Raw genomic sequence first — 10,083 nt, forward strand, 5'->3', positions numbered from 1 at the left:
TGTGTGCTCTTGAGAGTGTGGGATGAGAGTGGACTCAAGGTTAGAGACAGTGGACGGATGCAGAGATAGGTTCCCGGAAGGTCGGTGGTGTGCCCCGGGCAGCACGGCCCCTCGGGATGCCCTGGCGCCTCTGTGGGGCTCCTCACGGAGGCTTGGTTTCCGTGCTCGTCAAAGGCGGCCCAGTCTAGAATCCTGGCCACAGAGTCCCTTTTTGGTCCATGACTGTCTGCGGGTCTGCAGAATCCCTGACACCTCTTCCCACACCCCACAGCTGCCTCCATCCCGGGGTCAGAGGTCCTTCCTCTTTCTCCATTTCTCATCCCCCAATCAACACCTGGTCTGCCTCTGTCCTATTTGGGCTTTCCTGGGGGCTCAGTGGTAAAGAATCCGCCTGCCAATGCAGGAGATGCAGGTTCGATCCTGGAGTCAGGAATATCCCCCGAGAAGGGAATGGCAACCCACTCCAGTATTCTTTCCTGGAGAATCCCATGGACAGAGGAGCCTGATGGGCTACAATCCATGGAGTTGCAGAGTTGGACGCAACTGAGCAACTAAGCATGCACGCGTATTACACTCAGGCTGCAGCGTGTCTCTGAGTTTCTGAGCTGCTCCTCACCCTGCTGTCAACACCTTGCAGTCAGAAGTTCTCGAGGTCAGTCTGCACGCAGAGGCTGACTCGGTGGGTAAAATCGCCCGCCTCGGTCACCACTGGAACGTGCACCCTCTCTCCTCGCTTTGGGCCTAGACTGACACCGCGAGTCACCAGAGGCTGGAGCAAGCGGTGATCCGACCCATACCCGGCCTCTCTCAGCACCTGGGCTGCACCAAGCCCCGAGGTTTGCTGTGCTGAGCTTGGCACCTCAACCCAGCTCCATTCGAGTTTTCCAAGAAATAGAATACGGGTTTCTCACCAACGCTTCCAGCATGAATCCCATTCCCAGACTTCCCAGGCACAGGACCGAGCTGCGGTTCTCCTCCCCGACAGGAGAAGCGTGTTTGCGAGCGCACGTCTTTGTTTAGGCTGGGAGGAAGAATGAGATGCCCTGCAGGGGCTCACAGACGCTTGCTGCTCCAGATACACGTGTATTACCGCGTATCATGTAACGGTTCACTGTGGGGAATAGTAATGAATAGTTGGGACCACAATAATGCGCATTGTTGATGTTTGTTAAAATAAAGATATTCAATTTATAATAAAGGGGATTAAAAGCTTAATTCATGACTATGTTAATATTTGCCTGCAAGTACACAGATAAATGGCGGCGCACCTTATCACGCTGAGCACCTGCGCACGCAAGTTCCTCCGCGGAGATCTCCGTGGGGTTGTACGTTTCGCGGAGCTTAAACTTCCATTTCCCAAAATAATGATATCATCCATTTACAGATATAGATAGGCTCTCCTCACTCCAGCTCCATCCTGAAATGAGCATTGTGACTGCAGCTACAAACATACGGGATTAATTGCCGGCGCCATACGCACGGTGCGCGCGCCGCGAGAGCAGATGGCCTGCACGGGCGCGCGCAGCGGCTGCACGTCGGGCCTCGGGGCGGCGGGCGCACCCGCAGGGCTCTTCCGCCCGCGGAGGGAAGCAGGGGCACCCGGCTCCGTGGAAAGTGGCCGCCGCAGATGCCGGCAAATCAGGTCCTATTTTTAAATGTTCTGCGGGAGTTTGCCCTTTGAAAGAGGTTTATGATGAATACTTCGGATGACGTGTCCTGATGGAAAATTAACGAGTGTTTACGAGCAGCTCTGACTTGATCATCCCTGGGATAATTACCTGGGAGACGCAAAGATGTGATCAGGCTGTGCTTTCATCTGGCTTCAGAAAAAACAAACAAACAGGAATAAATAACCAGAGGTTCTAAGTTACAGGCTTTATTTCTCAGGAAATATGCTGTGTAGGTGATCTACCACCTGTGTGCTCAGTCTTAGCTGCCTCTTTTTCGACCTCATGGACGTAGCCCACCAGGCTCCTCTGTCCATGGAATTTCCCAGGCGAGAATACTGGAGTGGGTTGCCAGTCCCTTCTCCAGGGGACCTTCTGGACCCAGGGATTGAACCCATGTCTCCTGAGTCTCCTGCGTTGGCAGGCGGGTTCTTTACCACCTGGGAATCCTGACCTGTTTAAGGCTCTTGCTGAATCAGCTTCCCAGGGCCACTGTAACAAGTGCCGCAGACTGCGTGCCTTCACTCTTTCACACCCTCTGGGCAGAAATCAGGGCGGCGGTGTGGGCAGGCCCGATCCCTCTGCAGGGGTTGGAGGGTCTGTCCCCCCATCTCCGAGGTCTCTGCCGGCTCCTGGCTTGTGGCAGCACAGGTCCAGTCTGCCCATGGCCTCTCCTGGGGTGTCCTCTGTGAAGACTCCCCTTTTATAAGGATGCCGGTGAGAGGATGGAGCCCTCCCGCCAGCGCAGGACCTCCACCGCTCCCGCTGGCACTTGCTCGGTTTCCAAATCAGGTCTCTTCCGAGGTTCAGGGCAGAACGATGAGCTTTGAAGGATGGATGCGGGGGAAGAAACACTTTCAACAGAAGACACTACATTAGGAACAGATATCCTGTGAAGAACAAGCAGCCGTACACCCCTGATTATCCACAGCTCCCGTCATTTCTCATCATGTAATATTTCCTGCAAAGAACCTACTGCATGTGCCTTTGAAGGTGATGGCAGAAAATAAACCTTGGGCGACTTAGCATGTGAACAGGTTCACACATCTAGGGAAAGTTGTGGGATCGTGTGTCCTGTGGTGTATTTCAGTTTGCAGCTGAGAAACATATGCACAGGAGGAGACGGATGGGGAGATGTGAGCCAGCGTCGTGTCATGGGTGGGGAGCCTGGAGACAGACAGACTCGGGAAGACTGGCTGGGTTTGGGGGGCGCAGCCTCAGGCAAACACCAGCCACAGCCCCCCACGTGACGCCCCGACACATGACGGCCCGGAACTGATCTTGAGCTCCAGAGATCACGGGTGGCCTTGGATGGGTGTGGAGCCCGGAGCCTGAGAGGGGAGAGCCCAGAAGCAGCAGGTGAGCCCCAAGCCCAGGTCAGGAGCTGTGCTTGTTTCCCTTTGTTAGGCTGGACGTGGACAGGCCGGAGGCCCCGATGCTGACTCCGGCCCAGAGGACGCGGGTGGACACGCAGGCGGGCCGCGCTGCCTGCTGACGGAGAACGCAGCAGCGGGGCGGGGACCCGTCCCCAGGGGCCGCGGAGGCTGTGTCCAAGCATGGACGAGGCCCAAAGCAGCTCCCCGTCCGCAGGTCTGAGCGTGTAACAGGACACAGGATCTGCCAGCACTGCTCGGAGGTGAGAACCTGTCACATGCGGAGTTGCACAGTGTTTATTTTAAAGTCCCCTTTAAATGCCTCTGAAATAGTGCATTTGATACTTTGCAGAAAATACTAAACAGTGTGCAGTCAGGATATCTGAACAACCCAGGTGGCCCAGCGGCTGTTCTCTGCGGTGCGTCTGTTTGAAGGGAGGCAGACAGGCAATGGAGGGGCAGCTTTTGGAGGCCGAGTGGCCTTTGAAGGGACAGTGGGGATGGCCAGTGCGACATGCCCTCCAGGCCCTGGAAGGTGGCGTCTGTGCAGCTTGGGAGCGTCCATCCAGAGGCTGGCGTGCGCGTCTCTCGCCCCACGTCCTGCCCCGCCGCCGCTGCCCGGGGGCCCGCCCTGCTCCGCTCCCGGGTGCCTGCATTACCTGCCACCTCACTCCCCACGCAGAGCGGCCTGCCGTCCCCAGACGGGAGCCCCACAGATCCCTGATCGCCCGGGGGTCTTGGGGACCCTGCTCCCCGGCTCTCTCTTCCTTTGTTCTTTCATTTCTCATTTGTTTTTCTGTGTTTCCTTTTCGTGATTTCTTTTCTCGATTCTCAATTTTCCCTCCCTTCTTAGCCTCCCAGGGCCTCCATTCCAGCGCCTCTCAGTGGACTGGGATCTCCCTGGACATAAACAAAGGTCCGCATTTAAGAGAAGGACAGAGGGTGTTCACAGGCATTGGTTATCATATTTATTATTTAAGATGGTGTTTTTAGGATGTAGATGAAGCAGCTGTGTAGTTGGGCAGATCAGCTCTGAATGACATGATTTTGTATCTTGCAGAGTTGCACCATCCAGTGCGTTAGTACCTGGCTGTTTGCAGCTGTTCAGTTCAAATCCATTCAAATTAAATTAATTACACTTTAGTTCTTTAGGCACACTCACCAGCTTCCAAGTATCCAACAAGCTACAGGTGGCCCCTGGCCACTGTTACGGATGAAGCAGGCACGTGATGCTTTTCACCATCACAGGAGCGATGCTAAGCATCGCTCTAGGGGACCACGTTTATCTGCCAAAGACCCAGAAATACTGTTTTAGGTAAATGTTATGATTAGCTGATTGTGTCGTGAAAGAAAACCAAGCTCGCTACACCAGTCTTTCTTTTCGCTTCATGCTTCTCTATTTTTACTGTTCAGTTAGAAAAGATCATTTTTTAAAATCTATTTTAGATACAAAAATATCAACTTAGATTTTAAAAGAGTCTGTTTCAGCTCTTTGGGTAGAATAAGACCAAAGTAGAATTTGGCGCTGGTGGGGCAGGACACTGAGTAATTTCGACAGGACTGAAAGGACCACAGACAAACTACAGTGTAAATACGGCCACGCAGGTGGTTTTCTCCTTTTGTGTGGGAAGAAGGGTGGAGCTGAGTGGCCTTCAAGTTCGCCCAGGGAATGTGACAACACGCCGTGGCTCTCACGCCACAGGCGGGCTCGCTGGCCAGACCGCCGGCAGCCTCTGCTTCGTCCTTAGTTACGTCCTTAGAATCGTGAACCCTGATGGAGCCAGTGCAGGTAGAGATGACATCGCCCTGCCTTCTCTGCAGCCCACGTTGTCACATCTCTGAGTTCTCGCTAATAGTATCCAACACACGTGCGTGTGATGTGCAGACCAAACTTGGGTCTGCTGGCCCCATGTTCATTAAAGCCATTGCTGCCGACACCAGCATGTGGTGGAGGAAAGTAAGGCGCTTATTACAGGGCCGGGCAGGACCGCGGCCTGCTGATGCTCAGGTGACCCAGTTCCTCCAGGACTTCCGGGGCAGAGTTATTAAGGTCAGTGTGAGTGAGGCGGTGGCAGGTCAGCTCATGGACGTTCCAGTTGGTCAGTGGTGAGGTCTTGTCTTTTCGACAAGAGTTTGGTCCAGTTTACCTGTTAAACAATTACTTAATTTCCATGAACATCAGTTTCCCTGTCTGTGGAATGGGAATAATAATACGGCTTTGAGAGCTGGTCATGAGAGTAGCCTGGCGGGGCGCCTGGCGCACGGGATGGACTCAGGGCAGCGCTGATGCGACTGCAGTGTCATTACCGAGCTGCAGGCATCTGCGTGCTCAGTCGCTTCAGCCCCGTCCGACTCTCTGTGACCCCCTGGACTGTAGCCCACCAGGCTCCTCTGTCCGTGGGATTCTCCAGGGGGTCTTCCCCACTCAGGGACTGAACCCACGCCTCCTGCATTTCCTGCTCTGCAAGTGGATTCTTTACCACTGAGCCACCAGGGAAACCCAACTTCAAGTATATTTTAGGATTAAAATGGGATGAGGAACGGGATATTTTGCTTTCCTGACAAAGATCTAACTCTATTTTCCTTTGGTTTTTTAATGGCTGCTCATTCTAGTAGCTTTTAATAGATTTGAATAATAACAAAAATAATCAATGTTTTTTGATAAATAGGGCTAATCTCTAAATCCCTGGTATAAAGTAAATTCCCAAATGTGTCCAGTGTTGTCTTTATTTACTGGACTTTTGAATTTTGGTTAGTAAACCATGCTAAGCTTGCCTTTCAGTTCAGTTCAGTCACTCAGTCGTGTCCAACTCTTTGCAACCCCATGGACTGCAGCGCGCCAGGCCTCCCTGTCCATCACCAACTCCTGATACTTACTCAAACTCATGTCCATTGAGTCGGTGATGCCATCCAACCATCTCATCCTCTGTCGTCCTCTTCTCCTCCCGCCTTCAATCTTGCCCAGCATCAGGGTCTTTTCCAATGAGTCAGTTCTTCGCATCAGGTGGCCAAAGGATTGGAATTTCAGCTTCAACATCAACCCTTCCAATGAACATTCAGGACTGATCTCCTTTAGGATGGACTGGTTGCATCTCCTTGCAGTCCAAGGGACTCTCAAGAGTCTTCTCCAACACCACAGTTCAAAAGCGTCAATTCTTTGGTGCTCAGCTTTCTTTCTAGTCCAACTCTCATATCCATACATGACTACTGGAAGCTTGCCTTTGGTCTCCTATAAAGTAGGGAAGATACATATGTGTGTGTGTGTGTGTCCATGTGTGCCCATTATGCAGTTTTAAATAGCTGGGCAGTCCCCATCCTCATAAAAGAGGAGTGAAGGGGTGGGAGGGGCTCCTGGGAGCCTGTGTCTACAGGAGGGGTTCACCCCTCTGCCCAGATCAGTCCAGGCTGGAGGGAAGCTGGGCCTCTCCCCCTCACCACCCCCTTCATTTACACAGAATGACTTTTTTCTTTAACCATGGAAACGTTTGTTATGCTAATCAGGCAGGGCTGGTTTCCAGTTCAGTTTCACCTGGGCCTGCTCGGCCAGTCCCGCCTGTGGCCGCCTCTGGGGACCCTCCGTGCCTTTTCAGCTGTCAGTGTCCTGTGCCCACTCCCTTGGGGGCAGCATTGCAGATACTTCGCCCTGTGGTGATGCAGGCTCAGAGGCGGCGTGTCCCCAGCCTGGCCACTCTCCCGCCCCAGTCCTCCGGGCCACAGGGTCCGGCCTCTTCCGGACACCCTGCTTTCTGCCGGTTCTCCTCGAGTCTGGGGCTGGAAGCTCGGGTCCACGGAGACCCGTCCAGAGGCACCACTGCTCACCAGTTAATTAGCGATTTCACCGAGGGGACCGGGCTGGGGTCACCCCTGCCACCACGCTCGCTCTGACCGTCTCAGGAGAAATGAGATTGTAAACCCACTGCTTTTAAACTCGGCACAAGAGACCCAACTGCTAAGAGTGTTTTGTGATTAGTTTTTATCACAGTTACCAGCTGTCATGAAATCAACAGGGACCTTCCTGTTCAGGGTCCTGTATCCAGTGCCTGGTGGTGGGAAAGGGGAGAATACCAGCCCGGCTGGCGTCTGGCTCCTGACCTGCTGAGCCACTGAGCAGGCCGGGGGAGCCGGACGGCAGACTGACCGGCAGCTGGGTGTTGGGGAGGCTTCTGTCCTGTTGGAGGGAGAACCCAGGATCTTTGGATCAGGCCTAAGGGGATCATGTCGGTCTCAATTAAGAAAGGGAGTAGCTCCTGCCATATCAGTGAACAAGGATGCCACAGTCATCAGGGGTCCCAGCCACCACGGATGGTGAGCTGGCGAGCCCTGGGGGAACTGCAGCCATCAGATTTCAGACATGCCCCAGAGCGAGCCCTGAGGAGATGCAGGATGTGAAAATACAGGACATTAGCCCAGTTAAGTGAGGTGCATATCGAAGGAGTGATTTCAGCCAGCCCAGACCCTTGCCGCTTCCCATACACAGAAAAGCACTCAATTCCTTAACTTGGGATATCTGGTTTCCTTTAATTAACAATAATTTTTGATGTTCAGACTACCTGCCCTCTGTTGCAAAACTCCTATATCTCCTACGCCCCCGCTTCCATGAAGGGTCACGTCTCCCATGACCTCGAGGCCGCCACTCCCCACTTCCAGTTGCTCCCTGCTATTCGCTATGTAGTTCTGAACTCAGTGAGGCTGTTGGTCTGTCCATCCTGTTGTTGTTGTTTAGTCACTGAGTGATGTCTGACTCTCTGCGGCCCCATGGACTGTAGCCCTCCAGGCACCTCTGTCCACGGGATTCTCCGGGCAAGAATACTGGAGTGGATTGCCATTTCCTCCTCCACGGGATCTTCCCGAGCCAGGGATGGAATCTCCTGCTTGGCAGGTGGATTCTTTACCATTGAGCCACCTGGGAAGCCTGTCTTACACCCGATGTATATGTAGCTGATTTACTTTGCTGCACAGCAGAAGCTAACACAACATCGTAAAGCAACTATACTCCAATAAGGGGCTTCCCGGGGGCACTGGTGGAAAGAACCTGCCTGCCAAAGCAGGAGACACGGGTTCAGTCCTGAGTCAGGAAGACCCCCTAGCGTGGCGACTCACTCCAGTATTCTTGCCTGGAGAATCCCAGGGACAGAGGAGCCTGGTGGGATACTGTCCATGGGGTCACAAAAAGTTGGACACAGCTAAGGCGACTTAGCACACGTGCATGCATACTCCAGTAAAAATTAATTAAGAAAAAAAGAGAATGGCTCAGGAGAGCTAGCAGTTAACTTTCAAGAATTTTGTGAGCCCATTGGTACACACGGCCACAACTAAAAATTATATAAACTCACAATTATAAATTACGCGAACCGGGAGTCATAACTACTGCAAACCGGGCTCCAGTCCCACGAGTGTGTTTTCCCGGTGTCCACACCCTCGAGGTCGTTTACGCCTGTGGACTCGGCGCTGCGCAGCCAGCTCTGCGCTCGGCGACACCTCAGGGGTGGCTTGAAGCCGGCCGCCCCCGGGGCGTCCACCCCGTGGAGGCTGGCCAACACCATGGCGCGGGGCTCTCCTGACCGCCCCTCCGCAGTGAGCCTGGCCTTCCCCACCTGCCAGCTCGCCGGCCAGGAGCCCCGGTCCGAGTGCAGAGCCGGTGCTCACCCGCCCAGAAGACGTAGCCTCCCGGGGTGCGGGGGTCACACTGAGAGCGCCGTGAGCTGCCCCGGGGCCCCCAGACTCGCGGGCTTCCCTCCGCAGTGGGCAGAGACTCTTTCTCCTTGGTCAAAGCTCAGTTTCCTCCAGGGTTAGGTCTAAACAATGACCGACATTTCGGCCAATAGTCTTTCTGAATTTCACAAAACCGTTTTGTGAAAATGTTCACACCGCAGTTTTGAAATGACTGCCCCAGAGAACAAGGCTGTTCCAGTGTAGCTTTTACTTCTCGGTAGGACTGTGGGTTTCAGTTGTTTTGTATGTTTAAGAAACTGTCGTTGTTGTGGGGTATGCACATTTTATTCTTTTATTTGAAAATATTTATAGTAGTAATTAACACTATATTCTTCAAAAAAGTGTTTAATATTTTCTATAAAGGGAGCTATAGCTGTGAAAGCACACGGCACTGTGATGTTTTAAAACACGCGGAGTGGAGAGTCCTGGAGTTAACTCAACACATCCTTGGATTATAGTTTGATTTCCTTAAAAAGTTAAAATAAAAATTAAATCATATACATATATCATTTATAACAAAACTAATACTCTCTAAGCACAATATTTTAGTCTGAAAATCATGACACTGTGAATAGGAAAATATATAAACAGCTAGAATAAGACAATCACGAAGAAATGAGATAATAGTCTTCAGATGAAACAATTAAATATGAATTATGACATAATTACAGACCCCCCGATGGGTAAAGAAGAAAGCTACTGATGATATAATAGTGTTTTCTGTAATGTCTACTGCTGTTTAGTCTAAAAAGATATTTATTTCATTGCAGATTCTTCCGTTTTGTTGCCTTAAACTTTCTCAAATGTTCCTTTAGATGGGGGGTTTATGTGTCTCAATTGAGTCAAAAATAATAATATTGAAAAAGTTTAATCAAAGTCCCAGTGGATTTCTGCATCAGAATGCTGTTCCTTAACTGTTCGACCAACACACATGGAAACACATAATTCCCCCAAAGTGATTTGGCTATAATTTCAAAATATCAATAGTGTCAACTTCAAGGATGCCAGGAACTCATTTTCTTTTTTTTAAAATGAATTTATTTATTTTAGTTGGGGGCTAATTACTTTACAATATTGTAATAGTTTTTGCCATACATTGACATGAATCAGCCATGTGTTTACATGTGTTCCCCTTCCTGGACCCCCCACCCACCGCCCTCCCCATCCCATCCCTCTGGGTCATCCCATTGCCCCGGCCCTGAGCCCTTGTCTCATGCATCGAACCTGGAATGGTGTTCTGTTTCACATATGATAATATACATGTTTCAATGCTATTCTCCCAGAACGTCCCACCCTCACCTTCTCCCTCAGAGTCCATAAGACTGTTCTAT

General features: G+C 51.8%; 1 long non-coding RNA gene across 1 annotated transcript; it reads left to right on the forward strand.

Moving 5' to 3' along the window:
- The first annotated feature begins 1,537 nt into the window (after positions 1 to 1,537).
- Positions 1,538 to 5,187, forward strand: LOC145530494 (uncharacterized). Its single transcript, XR_014071838.1, has 2 exons — positions 1,538 to 2,660; positions 3,075 to 5,187. It is a non-coding gene; the product is annotated as an uncharacterized LOC145530494 (long non-coding RNA).
- Positions 5,188 to 10,083: the final 4,896 nt, after the last annotated feature.

The sequence above is a fragment of the Giraffa tippelskirchi genome, chromosome 12 (genome assembly GCF_054371585.1).
Source record: "Giraffa tippelskirchi isolate mGirTip1 chromosome 12, T2T-mGirTip1v1.2.pri, whole genome shotgun sequence".
Lineage (NCBI taxonomy): Eukaryota > Metazoa > Chordata > Mammalia > Artiodactyla > Giraffidae > Giraffa > Giraffa tippelskirchi.